We start from the raw sequence: 17,870 nt of genomic DNA on the forward strand, positions 1-17,870 counted from the left end.
TATCTTCGCTCGGCTGTTATAAGAAGGGGCAACACAGCTAGCCTGGGGGATGACTTGTTGTTAATTTTATGTAATTCTCCTTTGTATTTAAAACTTTGATCATCGACTCTCATTGAAGAGCGATCCATTGTAACTCTATTTTGATGTTTTAATATAAATCTGGTTGTCGTTCCATCTTTTATCCTAGAGTAATCTCAAGCGGTGTGTCCCCGGAGGCTAAGGGCCCAGCCCTGGTGGAACACTTGTTCTTGTACCATTATCTCTAATTCATGTGTGGTTTTCATTATTAGCTCTATTCGGTAATCTGATGTGTTTTGCTATTTTACATGACAATTCTGTTATATTTCGTTTATGCTCAATTGAGTAATGTTGTTCTCTGTAACAGGAATGTTGTGTTGCTTATTCTGGCTTTGTAATGCATTGTTGTTCCTTTAACCATTGATATAACATTGCTATTCCTTATAGAATGCTTGTTCAATTACCGAGCAGCCGTGCTATAACATTCATAAGTTGGTATTACTGTATTTATCTACGGTTTACACTTAATTGTCATTGTTGCTCAACTGGCATTGTTGTTCCGTTACAAATTACAATCGTTATTCTTTATAACTAAGATTTATACTTGTTGTATCGAAGTCAGATTATTGTTTCTTCTAGATATTAAGCGTGTCGTGTGTGATATTTGTTCTGGTTCACTGTACATTTATATTTGACTCTAGCAAATATTGTTATCTAATTCTTGTAGGATACAATTGCTGCATTTATTTCTGTAGACTAAGGTTTTGTTGTTCAATCTTTTTTATAAGACTAGTTGTTGTTCCATTTCCTGTCATTTGAATTATCATTGCTTTGGTGTGGAGGACGATCTGAGACTATAGTGAGCGATGAAATTTGTTGTCTAGCTCCCAGATTGATGATCTTTTCCGTGATTGTCTTTAATTACATCAGTTTATAGAGGTATGAGTCACCATTACTGTACCCTTGACTGATAAATTGTTGAGTGCATGATTTGAGTTTTAACGTTCTTTTTTGTAAGTAGATCTTGTTTCAAGCATCCGTTTACTCTTGTATTTAGAGAACTATACTACTAGCATTACTCTGACAAATGACCACCTCAAACTGAGTACACTCTTTGAGATAACAAATCGTTCCTGGATCGATAAGTTAATGTAGGGTAAATAGAGGTGAAAAAGACCCTTTTTACTGCTCGACAGTTACTGTTTAATGTTTAATAAAGTACTGATGCGCTGACTAAAGATCAACATATGATGAATTAACTGAATCTTAAGTTCACTAGATATATGTTGGTTTCCTTAAGAACAGTTGCGTGCACACACGAGTTTCCTTCACTGAAGTAGCCTATATAAATTTGATTATGGAAATGAAAAATTTATTGCTTTGTAAATATTGATTCACCCCCCCCCTCAGCATTATTTCCAACACCCTCCTTCTCTCCTCTCCCCTCTCTCTTTGCCTTATCACTCTCTCTCTCTCTCCACCTTTATCTCTATATGTCTTTCTTCTTACCTACCTCTCTCTCCCCCTCCAACTCCCTCTCTCTCCCTCCCTCTCTCATGTCCTCTCTCTATTCCTTCCTCTTTGTCCCTTTCTCTCCCACCTCACTCTATCTCACCACCCCCTCTCTTTCTTTGCCCTCCAACTCTGTCACTGTCTCCCTACCTCTCTCCTTCTCTCCCCCTTTCCTTCCATCTCTCCTTATTTATCTCTCTATCTCACCCCAAAACATACACACTCTCTCATGTCACTCCCTCTCTCTCTCTCTCTCTCCACTTTTCTCTCTCTATGTCTTTCTTCTTCACTCCCTCTCTCCCCCTTCAACTCCATCTCTATGTCCTTCCCTCTCTGTTCCCCCATCTCTCTCGCTCTCCCCTCCCTCCAACCTTATCACTATCTCCCCGCCACTCTCTCTCTTTTCCCTCCAACCTTTTCATTATCTCTCTCCCCACTTCATCTTTGTGTCTCCCCTATCTCTCTCTGACCCTTCTCTCACTCCTCTCTTTCTCTATCTCTTCATTCCTCCTCTTCTCTCCCCTTCATTGTATCTCCTCATCTCCCTTGTAACTCCCCCTATCTCTCCACCTCTATCACTTTGTCATTGTTCTTCCCTCCATATATATCTAGAGTTAATATATATCATGATAAATTAATATATATTATAATATAGCAAATTTAATATTACATCAAATTTAATATTGCATTAATCTAAAGTTATTAAATTAAATAATAATAATATTATAATTGTTGGGTGCATATAAGGTGTCTTTTAGAACTCCTAATTGCCTCACATTAATTATCAACCTAGGTAAGTCTTTTTGTTTCAAGAGTGTACACAATATGTGCAAGTGATGGAAATCGTTATATCTATAGAGAGTAATACCTTAAGATAATTTATTAAATTCAATACAAGAGTAAATGGATCAAACCATAAATCTCAAGCTTGGAACTTCAAGGAAAGTAATCTATCTAAGCATTAAAACTCAATCTTAATCAAAAGATTCTAATTACAATTACATCAATGGAGTGCACCGTAGAAATAACAGATCTCTTTCAGTTGAATCTAACATACTGCATAGAAATAAAGCATCTAATCTAATCAATAACACTCTGTCTTTTTAATGAACAAGAAATAATTCTCATCTAATGATTAATTCACTCGACAACATAAATAAATGAAATCAATTTACAAAATTAAGAAGTACTAAAATGAATACATGAAATCCACACCAATGAAAGTAAATCAACTATAAAACTGTAAAGCAGAATAATTAAACTTGCAGTAAAGGAAAAGTAAAAGTATAAAACAGGAAATAGCAGTCAAATCCACCAGTGACCAGGCCCAAGCCACCAACAAATACTGCTTAACTACTTCAGAATATCACGAGTGAATAGCAACTCAATTTATGTATTATTCATCAGATCCAAATATCATTACAACACGATGTGTCCTTCAAAATCACGCTCTATATATTAAAATTACAATTGAAGTGAAAAGGCGGGAAGTTTCCTCCTCTCTATTCTCCTCTCTATTCTCCAATTCTCCCCATATTATCCTCCTCTTTTTGATATATGTTTTCATTTAAATACACAAAGAGTAAAGGGAAGTTACAACAAAGCCGATTACAAAATTATTTCCGTTACAAATTTGGATTATACAAAACAAATTTATTAACAAGATCATATCTGAAAGATCTTTCCATCAACATTCAGTAGGAACAAGTCGAATTTGGTATTGCAACTGGAAGAATTTGGAAAACGGCCGCAACAGCAAATCTGAGAAAATCATCTACGAAGAACCTTCTGTTTCTCTTAATACAGATAGAATTTTCGAAAACTGCTCATCACACGACTAACTCGGTCCGTTCTGGACAAAACCCATGTCTTGGATTTTCTAGATTCTCCTTCATTTGTCTGCATCATTTAATGCAAAACTGTCACTTCTTATTCCAGTGAATTTCTGAGTTGAAATATTTAATTGTGAGTTCGAGATCAAATTTGCGATCTGGAAAAGATCTTGGAGGCTAAATCATGAGTGATGTTATAATAAATCCATTAATAAACCATCATTGGTAAAATCATGCATAATAATCATCAATTTATTAAAAATAAAGGAAAAAAATAGTATTTATCCATAAGAGCCTAAATAATTATAAAATGGAATTATATGATAAATGACGTGATAAAGAATGGTAGAAATGGGTGAAAGAGGTGTAAAAAAATGATAATAATAATGACAAATTAGCGGCCCGACATACCCCCAAACTGAATATGTTGCATGTCCTCATGCAACCCCAAAGCCTCTGTATTAACCAAGCTATAAGAAATGTTCATCCCAAATAATGAAAGTGATGGAACAAATGAGTTCTTCCTCAAATAATGAATATTCAATTTTAGCAATGTTTATGAAGGCGTAGAAATTTTCACATTGACTTTCAACCATATGTATATGAAGTTGTAGCAAAATATGATATAAGTAACAACAAACTTCATTAACATTTTCTCAAAAACTACAAACTAGATTTTTCTGAAATTTTGTAAGCAAATTTCTACTATATTGATACTTCTCTAATCCAAAAATCAGATCATTTTGATGCATGGATCATGAGATATAAGCAAAATGGTTGTAGGTGACAGTGCATGATTTCTGAAATTTTACAAACTAATTTAACTTGAAATTTTCTGGGTTTGTGTATTTTAATGATACCTCTTTGCTGTCCAAAAATCACAACAATTCATTTCATAGTTTTAAAGATATACACAAATCAATTTCTACACTGTATAAAAATGAAATTGTATGCCTTAAATGAGAAGAAAAAAGTAGAAAACATCCACTATGTGTAGCAATTCCTCCCCCAAACTGGAGAATTAACATGCCTCATGCAATACTAGAAAACAAATTGAAGTGGTTGCTACAATTGTGGTTGAAATCTATGCTTGGTGTAAAACAACATGGAATAAGAGAGGTTTTGAGAATGAATAAGGAGATCGGTGGATGATGGCATGATCATAATAAATAAATGAATGAAAGTAACACTCCCCCAAACTGAAAGCTTCTATGTCTCTGAAAAATGGGAAGTGGTAAAGATGTGGAATGAATGATGATAAATAGTTCTCAATGGGTTTTCATGAAATACTCCTAAACTTTTAATAAATCAGAAACTTATGCTATTTTACCTCAACTTTTACCTCCGGAAAAATGTGGAATGACATGTATGGACTGGTATTTGTTGAAGCTGATGTTGGCTGAGATGATGTTGAAAGTGATGCAAAAGGTGGAAGCCATGCAAGCACATCTTGTCTATGAGTTGTTAGAGCCTCTTCTGTTAGTTGCAATAATGTGGACTCACCGCGAATAGAGTTGGCCCCCATACTTGTTGTTCTCCTCTAAATAATTCACTACTTTGTATGAAATTTTCTTGAGTCCAGAGTTTTAGTTTTGAACAGCAACAGATAAGCCGCATGCAAAAATTTCAATTAGAAAGAACCTCTTTGTATAAATGTAACAATAATATTGTTTCAAATTAGCAATTTATGGCAGAGTTCAGTAATTATATCGCATGTTACCCCATAATGCATACCTTCCCCCCTCAAATCACAAAAGGGCATCCATGATCATAAAGCATAGGAAAAAGGGAATGAACATTGAGGATTCATAAATGCAGTAGGAAAATCAATCAAAGTAGCATAAATATAAAAAAATAAATCAGAGTAGTAAAGGTCAAAAGATGTGAAATGCCCGTAAAATAAAACATGAATTTAGATCATTATGTAAATAGATATTTACCTTAGGTGGAAAAATATGACAAAAGCATGATCGGCGATAAATGTTAATGACTGGTGGTAGAGTGGTCAAACAATAATCATATAATGCGTATAAAGATATAGTTTACCATGTATGTTGGTTAGTTGAATTAGAAATATTGTTCAAATGGTAAATTCTCCTTTAGAAATGAATCCATAGGGGGTAATAGGATAGAGAGCGTTTGGCAGTGTAACATAGTACTTTAATAGCAAAAGCAGAGCCACTACTGCAAGCAGGCATTCGTAGCCTCGACGGGGATGCTTTTTAACACCAAAAATGAGCCAGAGTCCTCCATTTAGTATTTAGATGGTTTTCTATTTTTTATTGTTATAAAGGGACCACTATGCTGGCATGGTAACCAGATAATCATAGTTCCATTCACTAGGATATAACAAAGTGATCAGGCTGGCTCGTGATGAGACCCCCTATCCTTCTGACGGTTTTAACCATTAAGAAGGTCATTACCTTGGTGTGGTGGCCATAATGGAATGTCACCTGCTACACCCTTATGATCATGGTACGTTGGCTCATGATAAGACCCCTTATCCTCTTTAAGATAATGCTTGTTACATTTTCATATTTTTATATTTTAATGCTTTTATTGTGAAGAGACGGAGGCTCATTTACTACTTAAGAGTCAGGGATGGTGTAAGAAGTAAAAAAAATGCCAATGAAATTTATGCTTTTCCCCCCATATCATCATATCAAAGGGATTTATCCTTTTAAAAGTGTAAAAGATAAACTAGCATGGTATTAGAATAATAAACCATTTTATGATGTGTCCAAAGAGAAGATATTCAACCAGTTATTATATAGGTGCACTATGTCAGCTTCAGAATAAAGATGACCATCAAAATATTTTATAATTCATAATGGTATTAATATTACTATTTTTCTTTATCTTAGGCACAAGTCCAACTAGACAGATTTTTATTGAAAACATAAAAGAGAAAGAAAAATGACAAAATGATTGGTGATGAAATAGTAAAGAGAAATCACAATTATTCCAACAAAAATGAAAAAAGTATTGTTCAATTGATTGAACAACAATCGTTCAATCGATTGAATAGCAAAAGTCAAAAAACACAAAAGTGTTGTTCAATCGATTGAACAACAATTGTTTAATCATTTGAACAAAAAAAATAAAACACGCAAAAGTGTTGTTCAATTGATTGAACAACAATTGTTCAATCATTTGAACAACAAAAATAAAATACGCAAAAGTGTTGTTCAATCGATTGAACAACAATCGTTCAATCATTTGAACAGCAAAAATAAAACATGCAAAAGTGTTGTTTAATTGATTGAACAACAAAAATAAAACACGCAAAAGTGTTGTTCAATTGATTGAACAATAATCGTTCAATCCTTTGAACAGCAAAAATAAAACATGCAAAAGTGTTGTTCAATTGATTGAACAACAATCGTTCAATCCTTTGAACAACAAAAATAAAACACGCAAAAGTGTTGTTCAATTGATTGAATAACAATTGTTCAATCATTTGAACAGCAAAAATAAAACACACAAAAGTGTTATTCAATTGATTGAACAGCAATCGTTTAATCATTTGAACAACAAAAATAAAACACGTAAAAATGTTGTTAAATTGATTGAACATCGATCGTTGAATAATTTGAATAACAAAAATAAAACACGCCAAAGTGTTTTTTAATTGATTGAACAGCAATCATTTAAACAACAAAAATAAAACAAGCAAAATTGTTGTTCAATTGGTTGAAGAGCAAAAATAAAACACACAAAAGTGTTGTTCAATTGATTGAAGAACGGTCATTCAATCATTTGAACAGCAAAAAGAAAACATGCAAAAGTGTTGTTCAATTGATTGAACAGTAATTGTTCAATCATTTGAACAACATAAATAAAACACGCAAAACTGATGTCGAATTGATTGAACAACAACATTGAATCATTTGAACAACAAAAATAAAGCACGCAAACGTGTTGCTCAATTGATTGAACATCAATCGTTCAATCCTTTAAACAACAAAAATAAAACATGCAAAAGTGAAGGTCAATTGATTGAATAGCAATCGTTCAATCATTTGAACAACAAAAATAAAACACGCAAAAATGTTGTTCAATTGATTGAACAACAATCGTTCAATCATTTGAACAGCAAAAATAAAACACGTAAAAGTGTTGTTCAATTGATTGAACAGCAATCGTTCAATCATTTGAATAGCAAAAATAAAACATGCAAAAGTGTTGTTCAATTGATTGAACAACAATTATTCAATCATTTAAACAACAAAAATAAAACACACAAAAGTGTTGTTCAATTGATTGAACAACAATCCTTCAATCATTTGAACAAAAGTAAGAAACGCAAAAGTGTTGTTCAATTGCCAATGGAGCGGAAACTACAACTTTGAAGGAAGCAACACCTGAAACACAAAAAAAAGAGAAATTAGAAAAGAAACAACACTTTATTTGAAAACAGTAAATAAATAAATTAATTAAGTTACAACAGCTATGATGTTATTTCCTAAGGAAATATCAATTTGTCAATAGAAAAAATGATTTCTTGGAAAAATGTTTTGGCAGGAGTGACATGAATCTTCAAATAAAAATCAATTTTCCATTTCTTTTGTTATGAATCTATTAGGTAATGAATTGGATGAAATGTCCTTGTTTCATTAAAATTTCTTTCAAGAATCTCTCGTTCATAAATTGACCTTCTTTGTTCTCCTAGGACCTGCAAAAAACAAGTGTCTACCTGCAATAAAACATTAAATCATGGACAAAGGGAGGTGATAAGGCTCCCCTAATTGAATAATTATGAAAAAAATTAACAAGCATTTACTCTCTAAAACAAATCCACAGAGAAAATAACAAAGTAAAATTAATTTATTACCTGTGGGAGAGCAATGACCAATCATGCTAACCTGCAATGTTTTAATCATAACTTCTTTGTTTTTCATCTGATTTGAGTGATTCCAAAGCCAAATTAAAGTGAATTTAGAGGGATATCTCTAATAGAAACATTTTTTAAAAATCACATGATACGATATGTCATTTTTACTTAGAACAACCTGCATAACATAGTCATTTTTTATTTCCCATCTTAGACAAACAGTTGATATTTTAAGCATAATTTTTTTCGTTTGATGACGGATTGAACTGATTCAAATTGGAAATGAAATTAGGTTCATTTATTTATATCCAATATAAGAATGTTTTTAAGACAAAAAGAATCGATGGGTCAAATAGTTTAATGAACAACTGGAAAAACATAGTTTTAAGAGTGTTGATTTAGGATAGACAGTCAGTATTTGGGTCATAAATTTCTCATACGATATCAAAATCAAGTGATTCAAATTGCATTGTAAACTAGATTCATATATAAATATACCATAGAAACAGGTTTTAAAAATATAGTCATTTAGGCCTCCAAAAACTGACTATCCCAACTCTGTTCCTGAGTTGCCTACTAGACACCTTGTCAATGTTTTGGTTATAATTTTTTCGTTTCAAATTCAAATGGAGTGATTCAAATTGGGTTGGAAAGTATAAATCAACGGATACTTATTATAGAAACTGGTTTTTAAAATATTCACTTTTGGCCCCTCAAAACATGACTGTCCCGACTGTGTTTTCAGAATTGTCATCAAGCCCACAAGCCAAAAAATATGATATTCAAGAAATTTTTCCAAATTGGTGATAAAAAATGAATATGAGTGTTTGTAAAAATTTTAGTTTCAATATCATACATCTACATCCATAAATAAATTATAACATCTATCAGCAATGTCGATTTCCACAGCGTGTTGCAACAAAAACAACTATTTTTACAACAAGATAAAATTGGTATTTATGTATGTCCTTATTTATTTTATTTTCTACACTAATCTACTCTACTTTGAAAAATTAATATGCTTATGTATAAGAGTACTTATAGTGGAGCCAATTTTGAAATAAGGCCTCTAGTATGTACATACCCAAATTTGAAAAATGTATGTTAATAAACAGTAGGGTATGAGAAGCCAACTTCCCTTGAAGAGATGGTACCAAAAATTGTTGAAGTATGGAGTGAGGCTGCAAACAAAATATGGAGTGAAACCAATATTCAATATATCTCTTACTTTCCTAATTTCCCATAACCTTCATATCACGAAGTTCTTCAGTTTTCAAAACGGCTTGTTGATGCAGACTAGAAGAAACCTCATTTTCTTCCATAATTTCTACAAATTTTGGATCTGAAACATTCCCAATCTTAATATAAGTTTTCTGCAATGGTGCATGTGAGATAGAATGGGCGGGAAGGGTAGGTAAATTTTTTAGTTCAACACTGTAAGCATGTTGTACTAGTTTATTATGGTGAGGGTGTGGAATGAGTTGAGCAGGAAATTGTGTAGGGCATGGAGCATTTTGATGATGTAGTTGATTGGGTTGTGTGGATGATTTTGATAGGTAAGCAAGATGTTGTGGAAGAGTTGGTGAAGAATATGGATGATTTTTTTATGCTACAAGATGAGGGAGAGTATTCATGTAATCATAAGATGAACCATGCCAAACTTGTAGACAAGATTGGTGGGGGTTATATTGAGATTGAAATGGCTGCCCTAACACATGAGTATTCCATAATGGATTATGCAAGTAATAAAATGGAGAGGAAGTGTTTTAAACCATACATGTAGGCCACGATTTCCATGGTTTTGACCTTGTTGCAGCTTCCCCATTTCTTTGATATGCTACTTCCATCCTAGATAAGGAAGAATAACTATCTATGGGATGCTCCTTTTGGCAATGAGGGAAAAAACTTCTTCAATTTCTTGATTTTTTTGAACCTGCAAAACATCCAATTGTGAATTTAGAGAGCTAATAAAATCAATTTTAAAATATTCAAATAAATCATTGATTTCAACTCCTATATCTCTTGTTTTTGTAGTAGATTTCGAAAAGAAAGAAGAAACTTCTCTAGAATTCTTACCAGCCTTGGAGATTCCTCTTGAATATCTTATGCATAATTTACAAACATCATCATATGATAGCTAAAAAACATCACCTTTTCCCATTAGATTTAAGAGTTCTAAAAATTCATCTTTGATTCCTTTAAGAATAAGTGTTTTTAAGATCTCTTTTTTCAAATGCTTATGCTTTGATTTTTGACAGTTGTAATGAAATCGCTCTACATAGTCCTCCAAGATTTCATCTTCCCCTTGTATCATATCGAAAATATCTTCACCTACCTTGCAATAGTCTTGTTACTTCTTCAAGAATACGTTATTTTTTTTTGGGGACGTGAAATACTTACACATCGAGGTCATATTGGGTTGTAGAATGCACCTCTCAGTGTAATCATACAAATCTATAAAATGATAATAAAAAATCAGTGGGCCTTCTAAATATGATGCAATCGAATTAGTTATAAGGAAATTATATTACATTTATTTAAATAAAAATTGTATTTTCATTTTATTGATATATTTGTTTCGGTGAATTTCTTCCATAATGAGGGATGTGTTATGTTTTAAAATTTTCGTGCAATTCAACTCAAAAATGTTTAACATCATAATAATTATATGGTGATAAGTTACATAATTTTCAAACTAATGTAAAAAGGTTTACGGAGGCTTATTCATTTAAGTAATATATTTTCATTATAACATAAATTTATATGAAATTTAATGTAAAAAGTTTTATGGATCTAATCTTTGTGTATGAGAAAACATTCTACATTCAATTTTCATCTCAACTGGAAGGCCCTTACCTATGTCCATCTCAACCTGAATTTTTCCAACCCTTCCTTTCTTACCTGATAAAACTTCTGAGTCAACATGCAAAAAATTACCCAAAGATTCACCAATCTTCTCAAAAGCTTCATGATTCTAGAAAACCAGTGGACACCCCTGCACCAAAACCCACAAATGGCAAAAAATAAAATTATCTTTCTCCAAGTTAAACCAATGCGTCCATCATTTTAACATCATAATCCCTACACCACATAACCAAACCCTACCTAAGATCTTCTTTGCATCCTCTGCCTCTTTAAACTTGAAGCAGAACAACCCTCGAACAAAAACCATGATTTCCAGAGAATAGCCAAGGAAGGATTTCCACTGGTCTTCAACCCACCCTTCAATTTCAAATTTAGATAAGGCTCAATAGCTAACCCTTTTGACCAAAGCACACACAGAAATAGTAGAAAACTCCTTAAGCCTCACATATCTACCTAAAAACATCTTAGGTCTAGCCTTTCTAGCTTCCACAATTTAACGGAACTCTTCTTTAAAGAAAAAATAGGCGACCTACTTCCAACAATCCTGAATTTATCACCTCCCTCAGAGCTCTAAATTCAACCAGAGAAAGACGATCCAGGCCTTTCAAAGACTTTCCCAAATCCTTTCCTCTGTTGTCTGCTTCTACATCAAACAACTCGTCGATAATCCCGATGGACCTCCAGGTAACAAGATAGTCTACTTCTTTATTATCTGGACCCTCCTTTGTCGAATAATTTGTCCCTTTCAACATTTGAAGATTATTCTCATTAAAATATAAATATGTATCATAAACCAACATCTTGTTGTCACTAAACACATTTTGTGCCAGTTCTCGATATTCTCGGTAAGACTTAAAAACACCTTATTGGCTCAACAAAACCTCATCCACTCGATCCATTAAATAGGCTAGCTCAGACTCCAACCAATCATTAACGTCTGCGACCTCCATTGTTGCATCTCACTGATTCAACATCAAATTCAATCTTGATTCACCATACTAAACATTCATTCACCTCAATCCATAAAAATATATTACTTAAATGATTGGTTTAAATATGGGGGAAAGCATTTCAAAGGGGTTTCTAACTGTTGGAAGGCTCTTTCTTCTTCTCTTCATATTGTTTTTGATTGGATTGTGTGGCAGCCAGGTAATGGTTGGGAGATTCGTCTTGGCGTAGATCCTTTAGTGGGGGCATAATCGTACTTTAAGCTATCTTTGGATCTTCTCTCGAGCTGCATGAAAAAGGAATTTTGTTTCTAGCTCAGGTTGTTTCAGATGATTATGGAAGTGGGCTTAATTTCAAGTGGAAATATGCGGATCAACTTGACCTTTCAAAGGATTTAAAAGGTGAATGGGATGCCTTTGTATTGGGTCATAATCACTCTAGTTTCGTGCCATCATATTCTGATGATTCTTTATTTTGTTCATGGGATGTTAAAGGAGGGTAGGTGTCGACAAAGCTAGCATATGAAGACCAATGCAATGAGGTCTTTGTCGACAGTTTTAAATACTGCCTTGGTGAGATCTGGAAGTGGCAGGTTCCTTTGAGAATTCAAATTTTTTATTGGATTTTGGTTAAGAATAGAGTGTTGAGCTGGGATCACTTATCAAAGCGAGGTGTTTCTAGTCAAAATAGATGCGTTCTATGTGGAGTTGAGGAAGAAATTGTTAACCATTTAATGGTTGATTGTCACTTTACAAAATAAGTATGGAGATTTGTTTTAATTTTTTTTCATATTCAAGAGGTATGGGGGATTGATCAATTTCCTATATGTTTTCAAAACTGGATTAAGGTGATGAGTCATTGGAAATAAATTACATGCTTCATTAGTTGGGAAGTTTGGAAGCGTCAGAATTTAATTATCTTTGAAGGTCACTAGTTATCTATTGGCAAGGTTTTCTAGGAGGTATTACAGGATATGGGGGAGATTGATAAAAAAAAGAGTAATATGGTTATGAGAATAGCTCGTCATCCATTATTGGAGAGTCATATTATAGTTGGCTTTTTTGATGGTGCATCTCAGGAAGGGGAATTTAGATGCGATGTTGGTGTTGTTCTAAAATGTCTAGTGTTGAGAATTTACAACCTAAAATTGAATTGTGGGTAGGGGACTGATGCGCAGGGTAAGCTTTTGGCTTTATGGTGTATTTTTTATTTTCTCATTTCAAGAAGATCTCTAGTTTACAATTGGTGGGAGACTCGAAAGTCATAGTGGATTGGTTATCTTTTAAGAATAATATGAAATTGATATATTTGCAACCATGGATGGATGGTATTCGTCAGTTAAGTGCAAAGTTTTAGGCGTTGAAAATTCAACACATCTACATGGAATACAACAGGGGAGTGGATCTGCTTTCCAAACAGGCGTTGGATTTACAGGAAGGAAAATTATACTTTGCAAAAGGGGAAGGTGATTCAGTTGAACACTTTGAATCTTTATCTATATTTTAATTTGGGAAGTTGGTGTTATGATCTGATAAATTCCTTGTCAGGAATAATGAAGAAGTTTGTCTTTTTGTAAGGGCTTGGTAGTTTTTTGTTTTTTTGGGATTTAGAAGTTAAGGATGATCATTTGGTGATCAGTTGGTATTGGGATGTTATGTTCAGCCTTGTAATGTTATCTTTATATTATCTAATATAAGAACTTTTTTTCTATTTGAAAAAAGTAAAATATTTTTATAAGATAGATTTATATGAAATTTTAAAAGAGATCAAATTATTAAAGTTAAAATTTTTAGCGGTAGAAAATGAATCTATATTAATTATAATATATTAATTATAATTTATTTAATTTATAGTTATGAAAATATAAATAAATAAAATGAAATTATTATTATTATTATTGAAATATTTATATTTATATTAATTATAATTAGTTAATTTACTGTTGTGAAAATAGAAATAAATGAAATGATTTTTAATTATTATTAAAATATTTATATTTATATTAAGTATTGATAAGATCAATCTATAATGAACATAAAAACACTTATCTCATAACAAATCTCAAATTGCTTAAATAAAATAAATAAATCATAAAAATTAGCCATAAATTATAAAAGAAAAAGTAATATAATTATAACAAGTATTATTAATAATAAAAATAATTAATATAAAATTAAACATATACACATTTTAAAAACACATATAACAATATTCTTTATTATATAGATTGATGCCACTTTATTACAGAAATTCTTAATCTATAAATAGGATTTGTTACAATACCATGGCTTTTCAATACCACATGCTTAAGAAACCATAACTCATTTTATATGATACATGCTCACATGACATTTTTTAAATTAATGAATCTAATTAAAATGACAAAAAAACCATAACTCACTACAAAAAAACATGCCATTAGCGCCACAAATAGCATCTAAATCCAATGTTTCTGGGTGCACAAATTGGCTTCAAGCGGCGTCGCAAAATCCGATGAAAATGGAATGTTCACATGGGCACCTTGATTTGCGCCAGGAATAACGCACTAGGAATAGCATCAGGAATATCACCAAAAACTAGTTTTTCCACTCTTTCTTCTACTGTTGTGTCCATCTATACGTCTAGTTTTTCACCCAGTTGTGCTTCCTATTTTGCGTCTAATATGGCATCAAAAATAACTTCTTTTTTGGCTTCCTAATTAACTCCAAGTTATGCTTCCATCATAACATCAAATTTTCCTTCTAATATGGTGTTTCTTGTTGCATATAGCTTCACTTCCATTATGGAATCTTCTTTAGCTTCTAATGTGGCTTCCATTATAGTGTCTTTTGTTGCTTCTAACATTGCTTACATTATTTCTTCTTGGTTTACTACCTAAATGGCTTCTTTGTTTTCTTCTTCAGAAACTCCAAGTTTGGCTTCTAACATTGCTTCTATTATTACTTATTTGCTTGTTACTTTAATTTCTTATATTTTTTCTTCTCAGGTAACACCGTGTTTTTCTTCTGTAATTACTTATTTGTTTTCTACCTTAATTTCTTATGTTTTTTTTTTCTCGGTTAATACCATGTTTCGCTGCTAGTATTGGTTCTATTATTATTTCTTGGTTTGCTACCTAAATTGCTTCTTAGTTTCTTCTTAGGTAACACCAAGTTTTTCTTCCAAAAATTCTTTTGGTGTGCTTCTAGTTTGGCTTCCATTGTTGCTTCCTTTTTTTCTTCCATAATTTCTTCCCTGATAGCCTCATGTTTTGCTTCCTTTCAATTGGAAGGATTTCTTCTTGTTTAGTGCCTAGGTTTGCTTATTTTTTAGGTCCATGGTTTGCTTCCTTTTAGTGTTGAGATTTTCTTTTTAATTATCCTCCAATTTTGCTTCCTATTAAGCAACCCATTTAACTTCCTATTTAGATCTAGTAATAGCTCCAAGTATGGATTCCAATTTCATGTCAAATTTTACTTCCATTTTAGAGCCACATCTTGCTTCTATTTTAACAACTCATGATGCTCGCTTTACAGTTTCCATTTTTTAATTTAATATCTTTTATTTCAATTAAATTAGTTAAGTATATCATACCTCTTAAATAAATTATATCATTATATAGTAGGTCATATTGCATTTGAAACATTTTATATCATACCGTTTATAAATAACTTTTAGGTAAAATGGACATTCATACAAACTAACAACACTTTTTAACTATAACCAATACTTTTATATTGTTAATAAACAAAATTGTTGTTCGTGACTAGCTACACATACTGCAACACAAATTCAGATCATGGATATTTCCAGGGAAAATCTCTTTTAGGTTTCTTATAGTTACAAACCACACCACAACGTTGGAATAAACTAACAAGATAATATATTTTTTTAACTATAACTTGTATTTTTACATTATTAATAAAAAAAAGTTGTTGGTCTGTGACCAGATACACATAATGCAGGCTTAGATAATACATGTCCAAATGATATAATTAAAAATGATAAAAATCAAAATAATACAACTTAATATGGTATTGCAGGTGAAAATGATACATATCAGAATAAAGATGAAAAGAGGCATCATAACGATTTATCAATAATGATCCATGATAGAGTCTATATGATCAATGTCATTGGCTACTACTAGTAGATTTCTCCTCATCATCATCATCATCATGTTTATCATGATCTTGATCGTCAGCATCATGATCATCGGCATCATGATCATCATCATTGTCATCATTGTTGTCATCTGACTCAGTGTCCTCTCCATCTACCTCATCGTCATTGTCTCGAACGTCAAAACCAGATCCAACATAATCCAGATCGATTTTAGGACCAATTGGATCTTATGGAAGAACCATGTTCTGTTAAAAGAACATTCAAAGTCAAAATTTATTATTTATTTCATGATATATTTAATATTTTTTTTATCTTTCTAATATTACAACCATAATCATATTACATCGTATCAAAGTGCAGATATATACCACAATAGAATTTCAATTGAGTTATAGCTAAGATATCATTCCAATGATGTAAAACATGCAACATTTCTAATCAACATTAATAAATTGTGGAATGGCATCATACATTTCTATTGACTGGCTTGGGTGTTGTGTAGTGTACCAGCCCTTGCTAGGAAGTAAGGGTTGTCCTTCTTAGTAGAGAACACTGGTTAGGAATGTATTTTAGTTGTTTGATTTATTTCCTCTTAGTTATAATTAATGTGTGATTGTTGTTACTATTATTATTAGTCCTGTTGATGCTTTAATGATTACAAAATCCTAACCTTTATATTGTGTAATAGCATAGGTCTTGGATTGATCCCTTTGTTAGTGTGATAGTAATTTACTTCCTGTTAGAGTTTGATGTTGTGTTCAGTTCATCTGAATGTGCATTTTAGCGTTTGCTGAGAGAATGGTTTTCAGGAGTGTTGTTCTTTTCTAAATAAAAGTGATAGTGTGACAGAGTGGTTTTATTCTGCATTGTGTGTTTATTTCTTGAGAGTGTAAGAGACAAAGTGTTGAATTACTAAGAGTGTGATTACAATGATCAATTTTGAGATTCAGTAGCACTAGTCACCATTTTCCCTTGCATATATTTTGTGGAATAGTCTTATAGTAACAAAACCTACCTAGAATGACAATTAATGTGAAGAGTTGGAACTCTTGCTCTAAATTAAAAGGATAATTGTTCTACCCAACAACAAGCTAAAGAAAAACCTATGCATACATTTCACATAATGCAAGTTGAAGCAAAACTTGGAATGTTGTATGAAATGTGAAACAAAATTATTTAAGGGTCAAAGTAAACATAAAATAATTCAAAAGTATGTATAATAATTAAATAAATAGTCTACAATTTGAATCAATCAGATTGGCCAATAAATGAATTCTTAGCATGCATTTTAGTGAAGTAAGGAAATTTTGGCATGTTTCACAAAAATGCACGCTTAACCTTCATTTCAAGGCCAATTGAATGATTCAACTTTGAGAGTATTTTTTTACTCATAATTAACATTAATTTTTCACATACAAAATTATGTTGTGCAAGAATATGGCAAATTGGATCGATTTTGTAGGGTTAAAGTCAACGTTTTTGTGCCTAAAATAAATGAACACAAGTACTTGTACTTAATTTACTGTGAAATAATTATCATTCCAACCTAAATATAAAACCATTTTATGCAACATAGAACAGTCATTTTCATAAAGGAAATGCTATAAACTGAAATCCAAGTCTCTGAGAATAGCGATTGATCATATCTAGCAATGATCACAGTTAGAACAAATATTCTCTCCCAGGGAAAACTAATTATGCTCTCGGTGATGAAATTTGAAGTGGGACATGATTGTATAGATCCTAACTTTAGAATA

Source organism: Pinus tabuliformis, chromosome 1_1 (assembly GCF_031772625.1).
Source record: "Pinus tabuliformis cultivar Carrire ecotype Pingquan chromosome 1_1, CPIR1, whole genome shotgun sequence".
Taxonomy (NCBI): domain Eukaryota; kingdom Viridiplantae; phylum Streptophyta; class Pinopsida; order Pinales; family Pinaceae; genus Pinus; species Pinus tabuliformis.